Genomic DNA, 10,784 nt, shown 5'->3' on the forward strand with positions numbered 1-10,784 from the left:
TTAAATTACTTCGATTTTTGCTTTGTCCAGCTCCAACCACTCCCGGAAAACCTTATGTCCCAACACTATGCCCTCCTTCACCATGAAATGGCATTTTTCCCAGTTGAGCACCAGATTCATCTCTTCAAATCTCTTCAGAATCTTCTCTAAGTTAGCTAGACAGACTTCATAGGTGTTTCCATAAATAGAGAAGTCGTTCATAAAGATTTCCACAGAGTCCTCAAGATAGTCTGAAAAGATGGCCATCATGCACCTTTGGAATGTGCTTGGCACATTGCAGAGGCCAAACGGCATGCGGCAGAAAGAAAATGTCCCATAGGAGGGTGAATGTGGTCTTTCTTGATCTTCTGAAGCTATCATAATTTGATTGTATTCGGCATAACCATCTAGGAAGCAGAAAAAGTCATTCCCTGCTAGTCGGTTTAGCATTTGATTAATGAATGGTAGAGGGAAATGATCCTTTTTTATGGCCACATTCAACTTGCAGTAGTCCATGCAAATGCGCCATCCAGTGATGGTCCTTTGCAGTATTAATTTGTTGTTTTCGTTTGGGACTACCGTCATTTCGCCCTTCTTCAACACACATTGCACGGGGCTGACCCATGTGCTATCTATTATAGGATAGATAATGCTCGCATCTAGTCATTTAATGATCTTCTTCTTGACGACCTCCTTCATCGTAGGGTTGAGTCTGCGTTTATGTTCAATTGTTGCTTTGTGGTCATCTTCAAGACGAATTCGGTGCATGCAGTATGCAGGGTTGATTCCTCTAATGTCGGCGAGCGTCCAGCCAATTGCTCACACATGCTTCCTTAAAATGCTCATCAACACATTCTCCTGGTCTTCATTGAGCACAGAGGAAATGATAACTGGCATCTTCTCATTCTATCCCAAAAATACATACTTTAAATGGGTTTTTAGTGTTTTTAATTCAAGTGTTGGTGGTTCCACTAAGGAAGGTTGCGTTGTTTTTCTTTCTTCTTTTTCTGTTGGCTCCACTTCTTGCTTTGTGATCATTTCTTCTTCCTTGTTTTTTTTTGTTGTGATTTCATTACAGATAGCAACGGATGCGCTGGCATCCTCTTCTTCATTTTCTTCATCCAACTTTTCTTCTTCAATCATATTCTGATCATCATCAGAGTCATACAGGTCTTCTTCATCCAGAAACTTCATGGCACGAATTATGTTAAACTTGAGCTTCTATCCGTTGATGCTCAAAGTGATTTCCCCTTTATGCACATCAATTTGAGCACGACCCAATAGAAAAGGTTGCCCCAGAATGATGGGCACATCTTTGTCGGCCTTATAGTCTAAAATGATGAAGTCGGTTGGTAGGATAAACTTACCAATGGTTATCAGCAAATCCTTCACCTTTCCCTCTGGATGCACCAAAGATCTATTGGCCAGTTGAAGAGTCACTGTTGTGGGCACAAGTTACCCCACATTCAATTGTCTAAAGATTGACAGAGGCATCAAATTTATGTTGGCTCCTAGGTCACACAGGGCTTGTCCGATGTATAGTCCTCCTATGGAGCAAGAAATGGTAAAGCTCCTAGGATCGCTCATCTTCGGTGGAATTATTGATTTGGAACTTTGTGCTAACACCACTGTGGAAACTTACTAGCTCCCCTCTTCTTAGTTACCATATCCTTAGAAACTTTGCATAGGCAGGCATTTCCTCAATCGCTTCACTGAAAGGAATGTTAACATGTAATTGCTTTAACATAGATAAGAAGTGTTGGTACTGTACCTCTTCGTTCTTTTTCTTCCTTAGTCTCTGCGGGAAAGGGGGTAACTGCACTTTCACGGTTCCCGTCTTAATTGGCTTTGAGGTTGATGCAACCTCTAGTTCTACTGCTTCTTTTTCTTTTTCTTTTTCTTGCGTCACCGCAACTTCAGATTCTGCAGCAATGGGAGCTATCCGACGAAGCTTCTTCTTTTCTCCCTCCACAGTCTTCCCACTTTGCAATGTCACAACCTGATATTGCTCTTTACCTAATCCCCCTGGGTTACATGGAAGTTCAATTGAACTTGGTAGAGCCCCTTGTGGTCTACTCTTCTGCTCACTCGCAATTTGGCCCATTTGTAATTCGAGAATGTGGATGGACGTAGCCTGACTTTGAAGCACCATTTCATTTTTCTCTATGTATTGCTTCAATAGGCTCTCCAAAGAAAAGGATTGTGGTGGTTGTGAGCTACTTGTTTGATTGCTCGTTTGACCGTTGTTGCATGGGAAGAATCCTGGTGGCCCTTCCTTCTGCGCCACGGGTTGGAAATTTTGTTGCTGATTCTTCCAAGCAAAATTAGGGTGGTTTCTTCACCCGGGGTTGTAGGTATTCGAAAAGGGATTATTTTTTACAAAGTATACAGATTGTGGATTTTGTGGGCAATCTTCCATCGCATGCCCATCACCATAAGTCGCACACCTTGCGATGTTTTGATCGATTGCGTTGATTTTCCCATTTTACGGTGTTGAGCTGCTGATCGCAATTCCTTTGATTAAATTCATCATTGCAGTCATCTGGTTTTGTAGTGAAGCAATAGCACCATTATTTGTGTCATTGTCTTTGAGCCTGAATCTCTAATCACTCTCTGTCCAATCTTCATGGTTCTTAGAGATGTGATCCAAGATATTCTTCACCTTGTCATACGTTTTATCAAGCAGACCACCAGTGGCTACTGCATTGGCAACAGTCTGCGAAGCGAGATTCAAACCATGATAAAAAATTTCCATCGTCTGGCAATCCATTGTGTGGACAATCCCTGACCAACCTCTTAAACCTCACCCAGGTATCACTGAGCGATTCGTCCATGTTTTGTTCAAAATTTGTAATCAGTTTCCTTCGTCTGGCATTCTCAGTAGGTGGAAAGTATTTCTTCATAAACTTCTCCACGACCTATTCCCAAGAAGTGATCTCTCCCGGCTCGAGAGAATATGCCCATTTCCTAGCCTGATCATAGAAAGAAAATGGGAACAAAGTTAGTCGAACTTCTTCAGCAGAGATATTTCGGGAACACAAAAGTATTGCAGATTTCAATAAAGCTTCGAAGGTGGGCGTGCAGATCCTCGCCACACCTTCCTTTGAAATGTCCTACAGTCTGGATCATCTGCAGCATCACCGGTTCATTTCGAATCTGCTTCCGTCGAGGGCAAGCCTCATGATTCTCAGAGAGAAATCGTAGAGGTTTGGCGATGCATAGTCCCTGATGGGTCTATTGTGATCGTTTGCCAACAAGAATGGATTCGCCATGACATTATTATCATTTGGTGCTCCGTTTCCAGGCTGCTCCGCCATCTCTTCTTTATCTGATTATGGTTGCTGTTGGCGGTCTCTCAATCTCCTTCTAAATGTTCTCTCAATCTCCGGGTCATAATTCGCTAAAGATGGAGAGTCTGCAAAGAAATTAGAAAAATTACCGTTAGCACTCTATTTTGTCGAAGTCCCCAGAAACGGCGCCAAAAAACTTGATGCTCAATTTTATAAAGTGGAAATGTGGATGATATGAATTGATGAAATTGCGTTTTGCACTCAAGTTTCCTCAACGAAATCCAAGTGTAAATTTCTCTGAGTTTCCTGATAAGTCCAGGGTCGAACACCGGGACTTATGAAAACAGATTGCGTTGGTAATTTTTAGGAAAAATTTGCGATAACCAAATAAATAAATTGTTGGTTTCTTGTTGATTGCATTAATGAGAAAATAACAAAATGCGACGGATTTGAGAAAAGTCAATTGTGTGATAGATGTACTGAGTATGCGATGAATGGGTTGAGAAGATCTTTAGCTAGCGTTACTTGGGAATGCGTCAGACTATGCGATCATGCTACCACCATGCACAATAAGTCATTTTCCAATGCAAATGCGATGCTCCTAAGTCTAGGACACATGTTTTGAATGCAAAAGTGTCCCTAGAGCTTACCCCTAAGTCTCTACTCTTGTTCTATGCGATGATGCAAAATGCATAAAAGCAAGGTGACCGCATACAATCGTATCCTATCTCTAGGATGCATGTAATGCATTGATAACAAATAGTGCTCATTCCTAAGCTTCTATCTATTGATTATGCGTTCTAATCTGACTCTCCTAAGCCTAGATTCTAACCTGACCTTCCCAAGTCTAGATCTTGTCCTTAGACTACCATCTCGAGTATCTCTAATGGACGACTGAAGCATACATAATACAAAATATTCGCATAGCATGAAGATTCCCTAGTTGTGCTAGCTAAATGCTTTTCAACCCATTCAACTAATTTAGATACTTGTTGGACAAAGGATTGAGCTATACAGTGATGCACACACGAGACACAAGTCCATGGATATGCACTAATGACCTGACTTGACTCAATTCCTACGATACTACTTCTAGATATATGTTATTAATGGATGCTCTTGTAGTATGTTGTGCATTGTCACAAGTTTCTTTATGTGGAACCAAGTATAATTCCACCGCAAGTTCCTCGGTGTGATTCGATGTCGAACACAGGGACTGTTTGAGGTTATTGCGTTATGTTTATGATACATGCGACCAGGTTTTTCAATTTAATAAAAGTATTTATGTACAAGTATATAAAGTTGCGATAAAGTAAAGGAAAGCAGTAAAAATGCGATAATAAAATAAAATGCAGTAAACCTAAGCTAAGATGGTACAATATACAGGCGGCATGATACAAAATACTGAAGGCAAGGCTGGCTGTGAAGATTATACACAAATCATGTGATGTGATGGCAAGTCTTATGTACGAAGCAGAAACAGAAAAGATAATTAATACAAACACTGCAAGTTTCCTAATTGCACTAAAGGCATAAGTACGGTTCCACTTTTCTCTTGACGTACACCTCTCGGTGATTGGCCGTGCTTCTGCATCTCTGTGGTAAAATAGGGACAAACGTAGTGAACGCAAGGTTGCTTCCATCTCTAGACGTGCTTCTTGCTTTAGTTAACGCATTCTTTTAACCTTCTCTTGACAGATCAGAATGGCATCTTCACTTCAGCTCCCACAGATGAAGATGTCGTCTAGCATGCTTTAGCTAAATGTTCTTATTTCTTTAGCACAGAGTAAGTTACTTGTTTAATTTATATTAATTACCAAGGGATTAAGAAGACTTTATGAAGAAAACGACAAACGGAGGGACGAAAATAGACAGAGAAGTGGTAATGAAAACAATCGAGACATTCAATATATTTATTTAGCGTCTGATACATGGTATGTGAATGAAGAGATAAAGAAGATGAGATACAATGATGAAAAGAGATAGAAACAAATACAAAAAAGTGCCAACATCTCGGCATTGATTTGGATAGAGATTCGCTTGCCAGAATGGATGGATCGTGTGGAAGGATGAGCTTCCCTCTTAGGCTTGCTCAACCGGTAGCAGGGATCTGAGTATAGAGCTTCGCGGTGGGGATTTGGAAGATTAACACTAAGACTCACCTCTCGGCCTTATCTCTTCTTCTTCCTGGATTTCTTTAGTTTAACACTCAGCTCAACCTTTTTCTCAATATAATAGTAGCAATTAGCCCCGTATCCAGTAGTCTCTTTTTCTGTGAATTCAATGGGGTATTTATAGGTGAAGATATTTGACTCCAGCCTTGTGGTCCCCACTTGTTGTTATGGATATTTCGAAGATGAAGGGATATTATTCTTTCTGTTATGCAATCAGATCATCAAATCTGCATAACCGTTAGGCATACACGTGGCACAATCCTCCGCATTTGCGTTGCTCAGCTACATTTTTCGATCGAGTGTTCGCATGCGGTGTTGTTTTTATTACCGCATGCAGTTGAAAGTCAACTTTGGATCGACTGTCATATTGCACCATCATTGTGTTAATCGTCTTTTCATTGTTGATTGATGGGCGCAATGTGACAGATATGCGTTGGTCAGTTTGTCTTGAGCCTTAATCGCAAGCGGTGACTTGGTTTCCTGCAAAAAAGAGTAAAAATATCATCTTCTACCATATTGACAATGTTAATGGATGTAATTGCGATAATTCAGAATTATTGTCCTTTTAAACTAATTTTCATACAATTGGCGCATATTTATTCTATTTCGGCCGCAATATCTAGATAAGGTAGTATAAATAACTTGTATTTCTACAAGTTATCACTACTCATGTGTAAATAACAGAGAGTGAATAAATATAGAGAAATAGATTCCATTTCGATGAATGAGTGGAGTACAAAATGAAAATGGAAGTTAAAAGTAGAGAGCCTGATAGCAATTCCTTGCTGACCGAGGCTTTTACACTGTAATCTCTATTCGATTCTAAAGATGTTCCCGTTTCCATAGGCGTTGGCCCTCTCTCTATCCTTGAAGCTTCCCGCACTCTCCCAAGCTTACCGGAACAATCTATTGGTACAACCTTCCCTCTCGCATTCGCCTTAAAACGAAAGAAAACTATGAACAAGGGCGTGCAAAATTGTGGAACAAAGAATAGTGAATTGGTGAACCACTTTTTCGAAGGATGCCTCCAGTATTTATAGAACATCTAAGGTGAACGGTGGCTTCTCTCTCATGATTATACAGATGGGACGGCTTTAATTCCTAACTAATGCGCCGAATATTTGTCACCGAAAAGCTAAATGTACTTGTGATCGTTATCGGTTGTCAACTTAATTCGGATTCGACTGTCATCAGCTTTCTATCCCATCGTAATTAATTAGCCTTTCACCCAGATGCGCCCACCAAGCTGCGCTGACCAGGTTGCGGCGATCCTTCTCGGGCGAATGTTTGTGAGCACAATCATCGTAAAGCCTTGCGGTGAAGCTACACTTGATCAATGATTTCCTATGATCTCAATTCTTGCATTGCGTCAACGCATATTCTGCACAAAAATACAAAACAACTGTTCTAATGCAATGAATGCATGCGACTGCAATATTATGAAATTGATGCTTAATGGACGCAAATTAACGTATTTCATCAACGTAATCCAACATTGTTTAAGAACTTAGCACTATGATAACGTGCATTTCTGCCTATTATCAGTTATTTCTTTGATCCTAAAGAAAACAAAGTATTTGTATCGACAAATGCTACTTTTCTTGAGGAAGACAACATAAGGAAGCACAGACCCAGAAGTAAAATTGTGTTGAATGAGATTTCCAAAGAAACTACTGAATCTCCAACAAGAGTTGTTGAAGAGCCTAGTACCTCAACAAGAATTTTTGAAGTGGGTTCATCTACTAGGTCAAATCCACCTCAAGTGTTGAGGGAACCTCAATGTAGTGGGAGGGTTGTGAACCCACCTATTCGCTACATGGGTTTAACTGAAATCCTAGCTATGGTAGCTAATGGCGAAGTTGAGGATCCATTGTCTTACAAGAAGGCGATGGAGGATGTTGACAGAGATGAATGGATCAAATCCATGGATCTCGAAATGGAGTTTATGTAATTCAATTCAGTATGGGATCTTGTAGATCAACCTGATAGGGTTAAACTTATAGGTTGTAAATGGATCTACAAGAGGAAACGGGGTGCTGATGGGAAGGTGCAAACCTTCAAGACTAGACTGTGGCAAAGGGTTATACCCAGGTAGAGGGAGTCGACTATGAGGAGACTTTCTCACCTGTTGTCATGTTGAAGTCTATCAAAATCCCCCTATCCATTGCCTCATATTAGGACTATGAGATTTGGCAAATGGATGTCAAGACTGCTTTTTTGGATGACAATCTTGAGGAGACCATTTATATGATGCGGCCCGAGGGATTCATAATCCAAGGTCAAGAGCAAAAGGTTTACAAGCTTAATCGGTCCATTTATAGACTGAAACAAGCATCTTGATCTTGGAACATAAGGTTTGATACTGCGATCAAATCTTATGGCTTTGATCAAAACATTGATGAGTCTTATGTATACAAGAAGATCATCAATAGTTCAGTAGTTTTTTCGATGTTATATGTAGATGATATCCTACTCATTGGGAATGATGTAGGTTTACTGACTACAGTTAAGAATTGGCTAGCGACCCAATTCCAATTGAAAGGTTTGGGAGAGGCTCAGCTTGTTCTGGGAATTCAGATCTTTCAAGATCAAAAGAACAAAATGCTAGCACTGTCTCAGGCGTTGTATATTGACAAGATGCTTGTCAAATATTCGATGCAGAACTCTAAGAAGGCCTTATTTCCTTTCTAGCACAGAGTTACATTGTCTAAGGAACAATGTCATAAGACACCACAAGAGGTCGAGGAGATAGGACACATCCCCTATGCTTCTGCTGTGGGCAGCTTGATGTATGTGATGTTATGTACTAGACCTGACATCTGCTATGCAATGAGGATAGTCAGTAGATATCAATCTAATCTAGGATTAGATCACTGGACATCCGTTAAGAACATCCTCAAGTATCTACGGAGAATGAGGATCTACATACTTATGTATGGTTCTAAGGATTTGATCCTTACAGGATATACGGACTCTGAATTTTAGACTGATAAGGATTCTAGAAAATCAACATCAGGATCAGTGTTCTCTCTTAATGGAGAGGCAGTGGTATGGCGAAGCAACAAGCAACAGTGCGTCCCTGACTCCACCATGGAGGCTAAGTATGTAGCGACTTTTGACACTGCTAAGGAAGTCGTTTGGCTTAAGAAATTCTTGACCGATCTGGAAGTTGTTCCAGACATGTCAAAGCCAATCAAATTTTATTGTGATAATAATGGTGTTATGGCTAATTCCCGAGAGCCTAGGAGAATTGCGGTAAGCACATAGAGCAGAAGTATCATATCATCCGAGAGATTGTGCATCGAAGGGACGTGATTGTCACACAGATAGCTTTGGAGCACAACATTGCTGATCCATTTACAAAGGCCCTCACGACTATAGTGTTTGAGGGTTACCTACAGAGTATGGGTCTATGGGACAGACCAGGCTGGACTAGGGTAAGTGGGAGATATTGTACTGGGCGTGTTTATTGGCTTTTTGGCCCTTAATCTCAAATTAATTAATTAATTAATCAATGTTTTGATGATAACAAACTCAATTTTTAATTACTAAAAATCTTAATGTATTAATATGTCCATAGCGTAGAGCTCGGAACAACGATTCCAACACCTCTTGAATCACTCAAATCGGAACTAAAACGAAGAAGTTATGACTGAAACGAGTTTTATCCAAAAATACTGGTGGCGATGACGTGGCGACTGAGTCAGCATCAATGACCAATCCGGCGACGACACGTGGAAGTTTAGGAGAGTGACACGTGGGGCTTTTGGTTATTTAAAATATTATATATATTATTTTATTAAAAAAAGAAATGTAAAAGAAAAATAAATTTAATATTATTTTATGTTTGTGTCTAACAACTAGTTTTTTTACACATGGTATGTTTTTTTATTTTTGGATTACTTTAAAAAGAACGAATTTAAAAATAAAATAAAAATGAATTTAATATTATTTTATGTTTGTATCTAACGGCTAGTTTTTGACACATGGTATGTTTTTTTATTTTTTGGATTAATTTTAAAAAGGAAATGAATTTCAAAAGAAAAGGAATTTAATATTATATTTTGTTTGTATCTAACGATTAATTTAGTTTAAAATCTCCACCATTGATTTTTCTTTTCCAAAATCCAATGGTCCAAATTAATTGTAGTTTCTAAAAAATTTTCCATCTCTATATAAACCATCTTCCTCTCCAAATTTTGGACTAACAAATTTTACATTTCATAGTCCTCCAAAACTCAAAAGTTTCATTGTTGCTCTCTCTAAGTTCCCAATTTTTTTTTCAACTTATTCTTGAGAAAGTGTTATTGTATTGTGAGGATAAATTTGTTGAGTGCTTAAACTTGTAAATCCACTCTAGTGAGAGTTGTATTGTGTTCTTCAAAAATTCTAACATTTGTAATGGTTTGATCCTAAACCGTAGAAAGGATCGGGTTTGCTCTTGAACCCGTAAAAGGAGCGATGGTGTAACGGTTGGACTCTAATCCGTGGAAAGAGTCGGAAAGATTTTATTCAAATTTCCAAGAGGCGCTTGGAGAGTGGAGTAGGTCGAGTTTGACCGAACCACTATAAAAATTACGATGTCTTCTTCTTTAACTCTTTCCTTTTTATCTTTGCAATTTATTTAAGAAATTTATTGTATGTTTTAGTTTGTTCTATTTATTTGCTAAAATTTGATGGAATTAAATTATCACATTTTTGTCATCTTATTTGTTGTATAAATTGAATTTTTCTGATTATTTATAAAAATTGTATTAATTAGTTTAATTGGGTTAATTTAGAAAAAAAAGTTTAATTAAACTCTATTCACCCCCTTCCCCCCCTAGGGTTGCCATATCGATCCAACAATTGGTATCAGAGCAGGTTGCTCTTCTTGAAATATTTATTTCTTGATAAACTTAATTGTTTTTGAGCTATGACAACTTTAGGTTTTATCCCTTTTACCGATAGTCAATCTATTACAAAGCCTCCTTTCTTTAATGGTACTAATTATAGTTATTGGAAAAATAGAATGAGATTTTTCTTGCTTTCTATTGATTATGATTTATGGGATATTGTTGAGGAAGGTTTTAAAATTCCAACAAAAGATGTTGATGGTGTTAGCACTATAAAACCTAAGGAAGAATGGTCAATAAATGAAAAGAAAGCATGCTCTTTAAATGCCAAAGCTATTAATTGCTTATTTTGTGCTTTGAATGAAGTTGAGTATAATAGAGTGTCTATTTGCAAAACCGCTAAAGAGATATGGGATAAATTAGAAATTACTCATAAAGGAACTAGTCAAGTAAAAGAAACAAAGATTGACATGTTAGTTCATCAATATGAAATGTTTAAAATTGAT

General features: G+C 38.5%; 1 non-coding gene across 1 annotated transcript; it reads left to right on the forward strand.

The window, feature by feature from the left end:
- The first annotated feature begins 2,742 nt into the window (after nt 1-2,742).
- LOC120070394 (small nucleolar RNA R71) lies at nt 2,743-2,849 on the forward strand. The gene has a single exon (XR_005479889.1). It is a non-coding gene; the product is annotated as a small nucleolar RNA R71 (small nucleolar RNA).
- The last annotated feature ends 7,935 nt before the right edge of the window (nt 2,850-10,784 follow it).

The sequence above is a fragment of the Benincasa hispida genome, chromosome 1 (genome assembly GCF_027475165.1).
Source record: "Benincasa hispida cultivar pf3 chromosome 1, pf3_genome.v1.1, whole genome shotgun sequence".
NCBI lineage: Eukaryota > Viridiplantae > Streptophyta > Magnoliopsida > Cucurbitales > Cucurbitaceae > Benincasa > Benincasa hispida.